This window comes from Symphalangus syndactylus, chromosome 21, assembly GCF_028878055.3.
Source record: "Symphalangus syndactylus isolate Jambi chromosome 21, NHGRI_mSymSyn1-v2.1_pri, whole genome shotgun sequence".
In the NCBI taxonomy this organism is placed as follows: Eukaryota; Metazoa; Chordata; class Mammalia; order Primates; family Hylobatidae; genus Symphalangus; species Symphalangus syndactylus.
In genome coordinates, this window is record NC_072443.2 from 62,287,297 (window position 1) to 62,303,813 (window position 16,517).

General features: G+C 37.7%; 1 non-coding gene across 1 annotated transcript; it reads left to right on the forward strand.

Annotated features, from left to right (window-relative positions):
• Positions 1–11,119: 11,119 nt before the first annotated feature.
• On the forward strand, positions 11,120–11,226 carry LOC129471794 (U6 spliceosomal RNA). Its single transcript, XR_008653742.1, has one exon. It is a non-coding gene; the product is annotated as a U6 spliceosomal RNA (small nuclear RNA).
• The last annotated feature ends 5,291 nt before the right edge of the window (positions 11,227–16,517 follow it).

Genomic DNA, 16,517 nt, shown 5'->3' on the forward strand with positions numbered 1-16,517 from the left:
TGTGTGTCTTTAATTCCTCTAGCGCTGCTGGGTTAGGGTCTCCCCGACCAAGCTGGTCTCAGCAAAAATAGCTATCTCAATGTTTTTTTTAATCAAGAATGACCACACAATCTATGGGACTTTATCACTCTATGGATTTAACATTCCTACCAAATTCTCATGAAGGCAACTTCAAGAAAGTCCTACAGAATTAGTATCTAAGTACATAATTCCAACCTCCTAAATACCACACTATGCATTATTGGGCTGCTAGACAAGGTTCTCAGGATCATCTTTTACCCTTCCAAAATATATCCACCAGCAGTAATTTGAAAATGGGAGTCTCCATTTCAGCAAGCCTATAAACAAAACTATTTTAAAATTATGCAGTAAAATACAATTTTGAATATGTGATGTTCCTCAAATATAAGCCTTGTATTTAACACTGAAGTATGGTTGAATTATAGAGAATGTGACTGGGAATCAGAGCAATGGATTCTGGCTTTGGTCCTAGTAGCTGCAAGTTTCAGCAAGTCACTTTACTTCTCTTATTCTCTGCTCTCTCACTTATGAAATAGGAATAAGGGTAATAGCCACTTCACATGGGAGTAGTAAGAATCACAGAGATGAGCAGCTAAACTTTGCTGGAAAATGTCTGGCAGCCACTCAGCCATCACGTAAGAGGCAAAAAATTGCAGCAATATCTCTAGACTTAGCTGCCCATTGTACAGAGGAGGAAACAAAACATCAAAAGGGTGAAGGGATTTGTCTAGGTTCACTGAAGTAGCCACGAAGCTGCCCAGAGGCTCCCTAGGTTTTTCTCTTTATTGTGTTTTTGAACTTGCATAATCAATCCGTACATAATCTTTCTTCGAATCCCATTCTCTCAGCAACATCCCTGTTCTGTGAACTACCTGAACATTGTTTAAAATACTATTTTTTAAGTCTCTACTCTAATATGTTCTAATATTGAGTCTGAAATCAGGCCCAGATATCTGAGTTTTTAACAACCAGGCCTGGAATTTCTGATAAAGGAAGGCCACACACCAAACTTGGAGCAGCATTCAGTCTAGCCTATATGTTTGAAAAGTTAAAAAAAAAAAAAAAAATCGTTTTCTCTTGGTTTATAATTATCCTATTCTGTAAAGTATTTAGATTGAAAACCGAGAGGTTCTGGCCACATGCACTTCAAAGTCTCCAAGAAAGATCTTAATATAAAAATTCTTTGGAGAAAATCTCCCCATCCAGTGCACATTATGAGCAAAATTCCATTTAAAAATTGCCTATAATTCAGGAAGCATGTGAGGTAGTATTATTGTACTCTTCATGTGGCTAATGTTAGAGTCAAGAGAAGGTAAACTGAAAAAAATATATCATTTGTCTGACTAATACTGTAATTGAAAACCACCAATTCCTGCAGAGCATTTTGTATCCTCCTGTAGCTAGGCATGTGGACTATAAATTAATATGCTGCAAAGCAACAGGCTTTCTGAATGAATGAGTGCCTACGTTGTTTAAGGAAAAACAGCTTCAAGCATTGTTTATAAATATTCATATTTTCTTTCAAATACTGAATGCTACTTCTTTATTGAATTTTTAGGAAACAAAGCAATTTTTTAACCTACAACTTAAAGGAAACTAACATTGTGTTTATTCAGAATTGAAGGGGACCTGTGTCAAAATGTTTTAACAGAATTTTATTCACTTTATTTCCAAGTATTTTTGGAAGACTGGAATGAAGGATGAGCAGAGTACTTGTTGTTGTCCTCCTTCCACCTTTTTAGTTTTCCATTTGCAAGCATTGTGGTTTAAATTCAACCTGTGAAGCAGAGAGGAGCCATGGAGGTAATCTGCCCTGACATCTTGGCTTTATCTGTAAAGGCAAGGAGGGAGGGTCATGTCAATTCAGCAACGGAGCTGCAGGCACCAAATCAATTACATCAGTCAGATTAAATCCAGAACTTCCTTCCTCCTGAGCCAATTTTTCCCATTTCCTGAACGGAGCTTCCCAAAGGAGAAGACAAAAGAAGTGAATAGCTGTTTTCTTGAGGCCAAGAACTTGCCTTGACTACATGGTCCTTTGCTTTCATATTTGGCACTCTTAGCTGAGTAGGTTCATACTATTTGTATTAGTCTGTTCTCATGCTGCTATGAAGAAATACCTGAGACTGAGTAATTTATAAAGGAAAGGGGTTTAATTGACTCACAAATCCACATGGCTGGGGAGGCCTCAGGAAACTTACAATCATGGTGGAAGGCACCTCTTCACAGGGTGGCAGCAGAGAGAGTGAAGGCCAGCAGGGGAAATGACAGACACTTATAAAACCAACAGATCTTGAGAGAACTCACTCACTATCATGGGAACAGCATGGGAGAAACTGCCCCCATGATACAATTACCTGCCACCTGGTCCCTCCCACAACACGTGAGGATTATGGGGATTATAATTCAAGATGAGATCTGGGTGGGGACACAGCCAAACCATATCACTGTTCTATCCTGTGGCAGTGCTAATATTATTTTTCAGAGATAAATGTATCCCATGGTGAAATTCATTAGGTTCCTATAAAAAAATACTGCTTCACACTTGTACAAAGTTGAAAAGCATGTTTCTCTTTTGTAAGGTAATCAACTGAAAGTAGATTGTGGGGAGATCTCCCAGCTCAGATGACCAGAGCTCAGAGAGGCTAAATGCCTTGGCTAGACTCCTGGCTCATGATGCAAGTAGATTTATGACTCGTGGTATCTGCTCTTGTACTGAATTGCCATTGAGCAGCCCATTTCACATGGCCAACCACCACACAGGACATAAGTCCTTTCTATAGAGGTTCAGATGATATTGCATCTTGAATCAGTTTGTTTCTCTAGATTACTCAAGGACTTTGAAAAGTCACAAATGCATTGATCTGATGAAAAGATCCCCTAATACATAAACAGAGACAATATGGACTTTTCTAGCCGGGCCTTGACAGTTACAGTCAAGCTGAGCAGGAGGAACAATGTATTATTGCCTTGCTTTGCAGTTTCTCTTTTCTCATTTTGGTCTAAAAAACAGGTAAACCAAAATCACCCTCATATAAATCAGTCGCACCTATCTGAATTCAGTATCTCTGGGCTATTTGACCTGTAGTCAGACAATCATAACTTGTATCTTAGCCAACCATAAGACTGGGAAATCCTAGGCTTTAGCCTCATAGCAGGGGATTTTCTTTGAAGATTTATTACTCCTATTCTTCGGGCCCTTGCGAGAATTACCCACCCTGTTGTTCTAACAGTACACAAAGACCACAGATTGAAAGGAAAATACCCCTTTGTTTTCTTCTGTCCTGAATCACTAGCCATTAAAAGGAAAAACTCAATTTTTTCCCAACCTCATAATAGTGATCAAAGGTTACAATATAGTCTTTAAAACGAAGAGTAACCTTGGGTCCAGATTTATAGACAGTGTTGGCTGACAGGAGGAAAACACTCCCACACACATATACTATTCTCCTTTGGATTAAGCCTGAGATATAGAGAGCTAAAAGAATTTAAAATGAAATTGAAGTAAAAGTAGAACTTTCAAGGAAAATCAACAGGAGTGGGGGAAGTGGAGAAACAGATGGCAAAAGAATAGAGTGATAAAATTGGACACTGGTATGGACAAAACCATAGCTGTTCTAACTTCTCTGGAATCTGCCCTACCAAATGGGAATGATATTACTTTCCAGATCATCAGGCAAGGTTTAATGCATATCTGCTTAGCTGTTACGTTAAGACAAAGACATACTGGTTGCATTGACTTTTTGTAATATTGATTAGCCCTCCCTTTCTGAAATCTAAGTACTTGGAAAACTAGTAACAAAGTCTCTTAGGAGGCATTATGGAAGGCATTGATTAATATTTGCTGCCATGTAGTCAATGCTGATTATTTATCATGGTCACCTTCTAAATCAGCACTCAAGCAGATACACATACTCCAGTGAGCCTTCTGGGTATTACTTGACGTATAAAAGTACTTTGCTCAAGCACAGGGTTTCTAAGAAGAAACAAGTTACTTTCTTTTCAGAAAGATCAGGATTCTGTTTTTACCCATCAGCACATTCTGCTATTTGTTAAGCACTGACTAATAATATTTTCTCTTGTGCTTAATTTCAGATTAAATAGCATTGTATGACCTGAATTTAAGATGGAATAAATATACCTGGGTAAAAAGCCAAGCACCACTATTTATGAACCGGGTGACCTTGTATAAGTTCTTAAACTTCTTTGAGCCTAAATTTTTTAAATCAGTGAAATTCAGTAGTCACTACCTTGTAAGGTTCCTGAGCAGGTGAATTGGAAAGCCTCAATAAATGTTAACATTATGTTACGTTTTTGGTCATTATTTTAGGGTCAACATTCTGCGTCCACAGAGGTTTTAGTAGAAATAGAAAGTAAACTTTCAGCATATGGAATGGCCTCCTCAAAACCGATAATTAAGACCCCTTTAACCAGGGGTTGTTAACTTTGTCTGCATATTGGAGTCACCTAGGGAGCTTTTAAAATTCCTAGTATTTAGTATGTCTACCAAGCCAAAGAAATTGAAATTCTTCTTGGCTTGAGATTTAGATATCAGTATTTTTAAATGTTCCCCTGGAAATAATTCCAATTGACAGTAAGGTCGAGAATTACTCTTTTAAAAATATTGGAGATCATGTAGCCCAGACCAGAGACACACCCTGTGGAAGGTTTTTCTCCATGCCTTCTGGCATATCTCTTTCTATGGACTGATTTCTCTGAAAGAGAATTGGAGTCAGTAGGAATCTTCTTACTCCATCCACAAAGAAGAATGATCTTTAAACATTTTATGATGGCATTTTTTTTCTCATTGAAATCTTCCATGAGAAAACAGTATTTTATTAGAATAAAATAATTTATGATTTATGCCATTGTATTATTCAATTAGTAAAAAAATTGGGAATCTTTAGATGAACACAAACTTTGTATGTGGGTGTTTTGATAAAAAGTAGCCTCTTTTGGCCTCAACATCCCAATTATTACTGTGTTTATTGTTATAGCATAAAGTCAAGCAAATTTTGATTTTTAAAGTATTCCTTGACAATGGTAACCGCTTTTTTTCTCATATTTGTATTTTTTAAAGAACAGTTGCAATCACAAGATATTCTTTCACTAAATTAGATACCCGAAAGGATATCAGTACTAGGGGATTGTTTCAAACGTGTCTACTAAAAACACCTAACACTCATATGTCATAAATATAAGTTACACAAGTAGTAAAATTTAAAATAATTGCTTAAACTATTCAGAATATAATTTGTCAGGGACTGACAAGAGAATTCCTGATATGTAGACAATGTTCTTAGGTCTTGCATAACATTTAAGAAAATGTAATACCCATGAACTGTATAATTTTGTGTGAGAGAATATGCAATTTGAAAGTAAGTGAACATGCAAAAGCCTTAGATTAAAAAGAGAGAAAAATACGGCCTTACAACATTTCCTACCAATGTATATATTTTAAAAGTAAATAAAAATTCAAATATATGCATTAGGGTGGAAGAAGCAGTTTCATTCAGAAGCCTGTACTGCCTTGCTTAAGTTAAAGCATTGGTAGTTAGCTGGGAATAGTGGTGAGTGACTGTAGCCCCAGCTACTCAGGAGGCTGAGGAAGGAGGATTGCTTGAATCAAGGAGTTTGAGGCTGCAGTGAGCTATGATAGCACCACTGCATCCCAGCCCGGATGACAGAGCAAGACCCCATCTCTTAGGGAAAAAAATTTTAAAGCATTGATAATTTCCAGTGTTTTAAGTTTTCATATGATTATCACATATGTTGGTTCATTACTTAAAAATTCAATTTAATGAAATGCTTTGATAACCTCAAGAGTATTTCATCAGAACTTCAATCAGAGACATTCATGGTGAAAATTACTACTAATATCACCAGCTTATAAAAAACAACATTGACAAGTTAGCAGGCTATGTACGCCATGGTTCTCATTTACATTCTTACACATTACTCAAAAACACCCTTTTGGGAAAGTACAAAATTTATTCCTGAGATGTCAGCATTAACTTGTACAAGACTAATATCCTGCAAACAGGCTATCCCCAGAAGGAACCTGTCTTATTTCTAGCAAAACAGGAACACTTTTGGAGGCCAACGGATGGACTCACTGGCTCGGGTTATATTCTGCCCCGCCTCTGGGTTACCTTTAATCAGAGCCAAATTGGCTTCACTGAAGTTCCCTGTTTTGTATTCACAACTGCTCTTTCCCACCCACAAACTCCTTTTTTTCCCAAATGCTTCAAGTATACCCCTTTTCTGCCTTCTTTTTTTGTTTTTGAGATAGCAAGTTATGTTTCCCACGATCATGCTACCCTCAGGTTTACTTAAGATTAAACCCTGGTTTTGCTTGAGACTCGAATTCTCTCCAATGGATCACCTTTAATACAAACAACAGGTTGACTCCTTGTCCCCAAACTCATCTTTTGGAGGGACAGCTTTTAAAGCTAAAAAAAAGGAAAGAAAGGAAGTTACATTTTTATAAAATGTATAAAGACCATCGCTATTAGGTTTGACAGATAAAACTAATCATACATTTTCACTGTGCCTGTGTAAAAGAAGACTGAGAACTAGCAAAAATAACTTAGCTCCTTGCTCCAGCAAATGCAATTCTGGAAGATAAGGCTTTCAACTAAATAAAATAGCATCCTTTTCAAGACTGACAGCTTCCTCATCAAGAGTCACTTCAAGAGACTCACCTTGCTATGTCCACAATTCCAACACCATTATGTCATAAACTCAGTCCCATTTCATGCAGTTCTTCCCCTTGCAAGATCAGCTTCAAATCACCCACAGCAGATCCTAAATCAGTTACCTCTGAATCCCCTTTTCTAAGACATGACAGATATTCTATCAATGTGGCCTTCTTCCTTATGCAATAGGATTAAGATGCTAAGTTTTGCTTGATCAACAGGTTTTTCTAATGGTCTTTTGGAGAATGGGAATGAATAGCCAGACTTAACACTTAAAAAATGGAAAAAAATAAAAATAACGTATAAAATTGGTAAAGGGCACAAGCAGGCAATTTATAAAAGAAACCTATAAAGTCACGGAATACACTCAAAGGAGGGAGAGTATTTCTAAATAATGCAAAAACGAAAGATGAAATACAGATGAAAATACACAGAAAGCATTGAAACTTAGTCTCTTTTGAAGGGCAGCATTTCCACAATCTGAATGAGAGGTGGATGACTCAATCTAATTCGTTGAGGCCAAAAAGATCGGGACTACTACAGAAAATTAAAATATCTGATGGGGTTAGTAGGAGAGTCTTGCGGGTCAAAGAGAAGCAGGTTAAAAGTTGCTGAAGAGCAGATCGTGAAGGGTCTGGAGTTATTTTGAAGATATAATATAAAGCAGATGGCAGTCCCATACTTGCACTTCAGTCTCAGGTTGCTATTTACCTCTATAGGAAACTCTGCCTTGTTTGCTCAAGTGGGCTAGGAGGTCCATCAGGACAGGGAAGGCAGGGATTTTGCTGTGAAATGTAGCATCCACCATTCTAAGCTAGTGCCCTAGACATAGAGATTTGAAAGCATAGATTGAAAAAAATAAATACAGCAATTATCTTTTACTAGTGTCTGATATTTGTGTAAGAAATTCATATAAGCTTAGTGAGGGAGGGAGGCAAGGCAAGTCTTCTTCCTTGACAAATGATCAAACTACGCTTTAAAGAAGAACAGAAAAGCAATTGTGAACCACCTGCAATGCGGTCCTGTGTGTGCATGTGAACTCATACCTGTTTATGCTTATATGTACATGTATGTACATGTATGCACACACACACTTTTCTTGTTAGTGCTACAAGTCTATAAGGAAGGTTTTGTTACTATCTTTTCAAAAACAATCTGATGCTTAATTGATTATCTTTCCAATCTCAGTTGGTGTGGCTGACACTGGAACTCAGATTGCCTGACTCCTAGTCTGGTATTCACTTCATTATACCATGTTCCTTCCTTTATCTTGTCATTTTCTGCAGCTATTTTCTAAGACTGCTTTTATTTCCCTTCCTACAAAGCAGAAACAGATCCAATTGTTGAGCCAATCTCCCTTGACATGTCCTGGGCAGACACTGCCAGTTGTGCTGACTTACTTATGGTTTTAAAACGAAGAGACGTTTCCACTGGGTACAGACTTAAGACTCAAAAATACTTGGACTCAGACCCCAGTCTCCAAAGACAGGTGTGTGTAACATTCAGCCTGTAAGTAAAACTTGGGATGTTTATGTGCTTCTCCTAGCAAGCTTAGACAAGTTCTGTGACTCTAGTTCAAGCTTCTGTCACCAGCTTCTTACAAAAAAAAAAAATAAATAATGTTTTGAGAAGACACCCAACTATCAAATGTATTCATTTTCTTGTAAAGCTGGAAAGAATTTACCTTCACTGGCATTTGGCAACAGAATTGAAAAGTAGGCCTCTTTTAGGAGAGATACAGAGGTTATTTTAATAAGAATTTCTAATTACAGCAGTGTTAAACACCCTGCTTACAGAAAAAGTCTGAGTTTAATCAGTAAATCGCATGGATTCCACTGCCTCCTGCCTTATCTCACTTTTCTTTGACTATCAACTCTTTTATCTGCACCTTAAATTTTTCCTCATGATTACATAATCCTTGACATATAGTAGTTTGCCACATTTTTAAGTGATATGTTTGCAAAGCACAATATGATAAACTATCTACCTCGTTTTCCAAACGAGCTCTTGAACATTTCTCTATGTCAGTAACCTTAGCATCTGATTCATAATAGGACAAATATGGGTCAATTAATTAATTTTAAAAGGTTAATTGAGAAGTGATATTTAGAACCAGAATTTTCAAATGCTATCCAATGTATTTAAAAGAAATATACCAACCCACCAACCCAAGGTCAATAGTTATTTTGAGATACCTACTGAATATAGTCATAAGTAAACCAGTGTAATTTCAGGCAAAAGCTATGAGTTAAAATGTAGAAGGAGAGCAGGAAATCTGATTTTCCTCTATTTTTAAAACCCACTGTGAGCTTTAATCCACACAACAGCAAAATTCTTTCTATATTCAAAGCTCTGTCTAGTCATTCAAAGCAAGTTAGAAAATAAGGCCAAGTTACTAGATTTTTCTAGTCCTTCCTAACTTGGACAAGAAAAATACATAAATAATAGAGATTAACAGATATAGGGCTGGAAGCTGCTGGCAAGTCAATTTCCTTATATTCTTTACAGGAGGAACGCAATCTTTGACCATATCTCCATTGAACGATTATTGACAAGAAGAAAGATTTCTTTTATTCTAGCATCCTACTGGGAACTGAATTAAGACCCACAAATACTTAACCTCTGCTGTTGGGTCCACATTCTGATAGGCAAAGAGAAATAAAGAGGCAGAGCTACCCCGGACAATTTTGCTTGCATATCAGCTTAGCATTCCTTTTTATTTCCAATGAATACTCAAGTTATTAGAAGAGCAATTCTACTTCTCAACCTACTTATTTATCTCAATACACTTATACTGGAATAGCCATTGTATATCTGCAATGTGTCAGTTACAGTTTTAGGCACTATTGCCGCCGTGAAGAACAAGAAAAGTTTGGTTCTTACCTTCATGAAGGCAAACAAACGTTTCATCATGGCCAGCTCTGGGCTAGGGTTATAAAGACCTAACAGCAAATTAACTGTTCCCAGGCTACTTCTCTATGCTTTGAGTAATTTTAGAAAGGTAGAAATTAGTTTTAAGGGTAAAGAGTTATAAGTGACTGCCTTTAAAAAGACGTCTTACAAAAAGTAGATTAGAGGTTACCAGGGTTTTGGGGAAAGGAGAATAGGGAGTTTCTGTTTGGGGTGATGAAAATTTTTGGAAATAAATAGTGGTGATGATTGTACTAAATGAATGAATGAATAAATAAATAAATAAATAAATAAATAAATAAATGGACATCTTAGCCTGATAACCAAGGCTCATGGGCACTTATTCACAGAAGATATGCCAGTCCAAGGGTACTTGGAATTGGAGGATAAAGAAAAAACTAGTCATCCATCAGCCTTTCTTAGTTAAGTTTACAAGTCCAAGAGCAAAATAGCAAGAATTTACTAATGTGTTTATTTGGAGGCATTTTCTGCAAATAGTACATATGCACACAAATATGCACATGTATATATCAAGATGTGCTGAAATGCAGGGAAATTTACTCCTCTAACCTGAGGCTGTTCCCTGGGAGCCACATCTAGACACTGGTTAACATACTAACAAATCACCATGGCCTTTTACAAGCTGTGTCTTTAAAAACCATTCAGTATCATGCCTGCATTGTGACTCATAAAGAAAAATTGGTAATTATATACTACCCGGAGTTGCAAAGCAGAGGTATGAGGGGTGTGTATGTGTGTGTGTGAAAGAAAAATCCAGCGGAGGCATGAGAGGAGGGGTAGGATCTATTTTGTCTAAGCCTACCATCTTCATACTAATTCCAGAGAAAAGAAAAGTTTCAATAATGACACGAGTCGAGAAATAATAGGTCTATAATTTTTCATTTAAAAGGGAAACCATGGTAAGCTTCCTGAGAATTTTCTACGTAAAATGGCAAGCTGAACTCAGAAGACATGGTATTCACGGTCCTATTTAGTTTCAGGATTTATTTCTGTTTCCATGGCAATTCTGCCACATAAAACTGCAACATAAAACTGCATTACTCCTGGTAAGAGGCCTTTCATTTGTCATGTAAACCCGTAACCCAAATGGTGCCTTCAACGTCTGGGTCCAGTCCTAAAAGCACAGCAAACTGGCTAATATATGTAGTTTAAATCAATAGTGTCTCTACATTTTAATAATAATTACATTCTTATTTGGCATTTCATTTGCTACATCAATTCTAAAGTCCTATTTTATTAGCTAGTATGGGCCTTCCAAGTACAACTGCACTGGTGCTGCAGAAGTCAATAAAAGTAATAAATTAAATGTACCAGTCAGCCATTTCTCCTTTGCTCAGCTCCACAAATCCCTATGCAGCCCTAACAGAACTGAGAAACCCCAAGCTAATATCCTCCACTTATGTCACTGTTAAAAATAATAATAGAATGAGACTCTTTATTAGACTGGAGTGTGATTCAAGAGCCATTTGTTGCTCGCTTCAGCAGCACATATACTAAAATTGGAACGATACAGAGAAGATTAGCATGGCCCCTGCGCAAGGATGACACGCAAATTCGTGAAGCATTCCATACTTTTATGGAAAGGAACAACCGGTACCAGCCACTGTAAAAACATGCCAAATTGTAAAGACCATCGAGGCTAGGAAGAAACTATAGCAACTAACGAGCAAAATAACCAACTAACATCATAATGACAGGATCAGATTCACACATAACAATATTAACGTTAAATGTAAATGGGCTAAATGCTCCAATCAAAAGACAAAGACTGGCAAAATGGATAAGGAGTCAGGACCCATCAGTGTGCTGTATTCAGGAAACCCATCTCACGTGCAGAGACACACATAGACTCAAAATAAAGGGATGGAGGAAGATCTATCAAGCAACTGGAAAACAAAAAAAGGCAGGGGTTGCAATCCTAGTCTCTGATAAAATAGACTTTAAACCAACAAAGATCAAAAGAGACAAAGAAGGCCATTACATCATGGTAAAGGGATCAATTCAACAAGAAGAGCTAACTATCCTAAATATATATGCACCCAACACAGGAGCACCCAGATTCATAAAGCAAGCCCTCAGTGACCTACAAAGGGACTTAAACTCCCACACAATAATAATGGGAGACTTTAACACCCCACTGTCAGCATTAGACAGATCAACGAGACAGAAAGTTAACAAGGATATCCAGGAATTGAACTCAGCTCTACATAAAGTGGACCTAATAGACATCTACAGAACTCTCCACCCCAAGTCAACAGAATATACATTTTTTTCAGCACCACACCACACCTATTCCAAAATTGACCACATAGTTGGAAGTAAAGCTCTTCTCAGCAAATGTAAAAGAACAGAAATTATAACAAACTGTCTCTCAGACCACAGTGCAATCAAACTAGAACTCAGGATTAAGAAACTCACTCAAAACCGCTCAACTACATGGAAACTGAACAACCTGCTCCTGAATGACTATTGGGTACATGATGAAATGAAGGCAGAAATAAAGATGTTCTTTGAAACCAACGAGAACAAAGACACAACATACCAGAATCTCTGGGACACGTTCAAAGCGGTGTGTAGAGGGAAATTTATAGCACTAAATGCCCACAAGAGAAAGCAGGAAAGATCCAAAATTGACACCCTAACATCACAATTAAAAGAACTAGAAAAGCAAGAGCAAACACATTCAAAAGCTAGCAGAAGGCTAGAAATAACTAAAATCAGAGCAGAACTGAAGGAAATAGAGACACAAAAAACCCTTCAAAAAATTAATGAATCCAGGAGCTGGTTTTTTGAAAAGATCAACAAAATTGATGGACCGCTAGCAAGACTAATAAAGAAGAAAAGAGAGAAGAATCAAATAGATGCAATAAAAAACGAAAAAGGGGATATCACCACCGATCCCACAGAAATACAATCTACCATCAGAGAATACTACAAACACCTCTATGCAAATAAACTAGAAAATCTAGAAGAAATGGATAAATTCCTCGACAAATACACCCTCCCAAGACTAAACCAGGAAGAAGTTGAATCTCTGAATAGACCAATAACAGGTTCTGAAATTGTGGCAATAATCAATAGCTTACCAACCAAAAAGAGTCCAGGACCTGATGGATTCACAGCTGAATTCTACCAGAGGTACAAGGAGGAACTGGTACCATTCCTTCTGAAACTATTCCAATTGATAGAAAAAGAGGGAATCCTCCCTAACACATTTTACGAAGCCAGCATTGTCCTGATACCAAAACCTGGCAGAGACATAACCAAAAAAGAGAATTTCAGACCAATATCCTTGATGAACATTGATGCAAAAATCCTCAATAAAATACTGGCAAACCGAATCCAGCAGCACATCAAAAAGCTTATCCACCATGATCAAGTGGGCTTCATCCCTGGGATGCAAGGCTGGTTCAACATATGCAAATCAATAAATGTAATCCAGCATATAAACAGAACCAAAGACAAAAACCACATGATTATCTCAATAGATGCAGAAAAGGCCTTTGACAAAATTCAACAACCCTTCATGCTAAAAACTCTCAATAAATTAGGTATTGATGGGATGTATCTCAAAATAATAAGAGCTATCTACGACAAACCCACAGCCAATATCGTACTGAATGGGCAAAAACTGGAAGCATTCCCTCTGAAAACTGGCATAAGACAGGGATGCCCTCTCTCACCGCTCCTATTCAACATAGTGCTGGAAGTTCTGGCCAGAGCAATCAGGCAGGAGAAGGAAATAAAGGGTATTCAATTAGGAAAAGAGGAAGTCAAATTGTCCCTGTTTGCAGATGACATGATTGTATATCTAGAAAACCCCATTGTCTCAGCCCAAAATCTCCTTAAGCTGATTAGCAACTTCAGCAAAGTCTCAGGATACAAAATTAATGTACAAAAATCACAAGCATTCTTGTACACCAATAACAGACAAACAGAGAGCCAAATCATGAGTGAACTCCCATTCGCAATTGCTTCAAAGAGAATAAAATACCTAGGAATCCAACTTACAAGGGATGTGAAGGACCTCTTCAAGGAGAACTACAAACCACTGCTCAATGAAATCAAAGAGGATACAAACAAATGGAAGAACATTCCATGCTCATGGGTTGGAAGAATCAATATCGTGAAAATGGCCATACTGCCCAAGGTAATTTATAGATTCAATGCCATCCCCATCAAGCTACCAATGACTTTCTTCACAGAATTGGAAAAAACTACTTTAAAGTTCATATGGAACCAAAAAAGAGCCCACATCACCAAGTCAATCCTAAGCCAAAAGAACAAAGCTGGAGGCATCACACTACCTGACTTTAAACTATACTACAAGGCTACAGTAACCAAAACAGCATGGTACTGGTACCACAACAGAGACATAGATCAATGGAACAGAACAGAGCCCTCAGAAATGATGCCGCATAGCTACAACTATCTGATCTTTGACAAACCTGACAAAAAGAACAAATGGGGAAAGGATTCCCTATTTAATAAATGGTGCTGGGAAAACTGGCTAGCCATATGTAGAAAGCTGCAACTGGATCCCTTCCTTACAGCTTATACAAAAATTAATTCAGGATGGATTAAAGACTTATATGTTAGACCTAAAACCATTAAAATCCTACAAGAAAACCTAGGCAATACCATTCAGGACATAGGCGTGGGCAAGGACTTCATGTCTAAAACACCAAAAGCAGTGGCAACAAAAGCCAAAATCGACAAATGGGATCTCATTAAACTAAAGAGCTTCTGCACAGCAAAAGAAACTATCATCAGAGTGAACAGGCAACCTACAGAATGGGAGAAAATTTTTGCAACCTACTCATCTGACAAAGGGCTAATATCCAGAATCTACAATGAACTCAAATTTACAAGAAAAAAACAAACAACCCCATCAAAAAGTGGGCAGAGGACATGAACAGACATTTCTCAAAAGAAGACATTTATGCAGCCAAAAAACACATGAAGAAATGCTCATCATCACTGGCCATCAGAGAAATGCAAATCAAAACCACAGTGAGATACCATCTCACACCAGTTAGAATGGCCATCATTAAAAAATCAGGAAACAACAGGTGCTGGAGAGGATGTGGAGAAATAGGAACACTTTTACACTGTTGGTGGGACTGTAAACTAGTTCAACCATTGTGGAAGTCAGTGTGGCAATTCCTCAGGGATCTCGAACTAGAAATACCATTTGACCCAGCCATCCCATTACTGGGTATATACCCAAAGGACTATAAATCATGCTGCTATAAAGACACATGCACATGTATGTTTATTGCGGCACTATTCACAATAGCAAAGAGTTGCAACCAACCCAAATGTCCAACAACGATAGACTGGATTAAGAAAATGTGGCACATATACACCATGGAATACTATGCAGCCATAAAAAATGATGAGTTCGTGTCCTTTGTAGGGACATGGATGAAACTGGAAAACATCATTCTCAGTAAACTATTGCAAGGACAAAAAACCAAACACCGCATGTTCTCACTCATAGGTGGGAATTGAACAATGAGAACTCATGGACACAGGAAGGGGAACATCACACTCCGGGGACTGTTGTGGGGTGGGGGGAGCGGGGAGGGACAGCATTAGGAGATACACCTAATGCTAAATGACGAGTTAATGGGTGCAGGAAATCAACATGGCACATGGATACATATGTAACAAACCTGCACATTGTGCACATGTACCCTAAAACTCTAAAGTATAATAAAAAAAAAAAACGAATAAAACATTAACTTAAACTCTAAAAAAAAACAACAACAAAAAAAAAGCCATTTGAGCCTCCACCACCATAAAGCAATATTACCTTCAGGTTATTAATATTCCCCTGGGTACTTCCTCCAGTGAATGCTCACACTTGACCATTCCATTCTGAGCCCCTGTCAGAGGGCCATCTGATCACTACTGTGAGTGACATAAGTCGGAATTATGGCTTTAGAGCTAAAGGGAGCTTGGGGGTCTATATACTCCAATCTCTTTCTTTTAAAAATGATAGTAGAAACCTTGGGAGCTTAAATGATTTATGTAAAGTCAAACAGAAGTGAAGTTGAGAGGAGGAGCAGGGATTTTGCTCAGATCCAGGCAGTTCCAGACAATCCACAAGCACACTGTTTTACTCCTGAGAATAAATATTTTCAGCATTCCCCAGAGGTGTTTTCTAAAGACCATCAGTAAGCTTTGAAGTTGTAAATATACTGTTTTAATCAGTTCAATTGAATTGTGCATTGGCAGTTTTTGAATAGTACTCAAATATAAGTTTAATTGTATAGAGTAATTCTACATATTAAATCCTAAAATAGACTAGTTACATTCATTAAATCGTAAGAGATGTTGAGTTTCCCTACTGAAAAGTTAACACTTCCAGCAATGTTTTATGTGACGAAATGTTTGGATTGTATTGGTGGTGAGTGCATATAGTATGAGTGCATTTATTGGGTTACCTCTAGGGATCTCGGAAACTATAACCAAGACCATCTGTTTAGCTGCCTAATATGGGATCCAGAATTTCCAAATAAAAAGGAAACCAACCCTTATCAAAGCATGACAGCCATCTTGAACAGATCCATAAACCTGGTATGAGTGACTTCATCTGATGATAAATTATTTCCCTTATCCCCTCCTAAGCCAATTGATGGCCAACTCTGTGTCCTTTGGAAGGCAGTTGGTGCCTTAACTCTTTGTTCAAGGGGCATGTCATGCAAGAAGCACTCATATTACCCTGGCCCCCTGTTCCACTTTTCCTCTGACCTGGAGCTAGTTTGGGTATCCAGGGAAGGTGGATATCCAAAGCATTTGTTTGCTACAATCAACACCATTTTAAATGGCATCATTTGGTTTGGGAGGGAAATGCTTTTT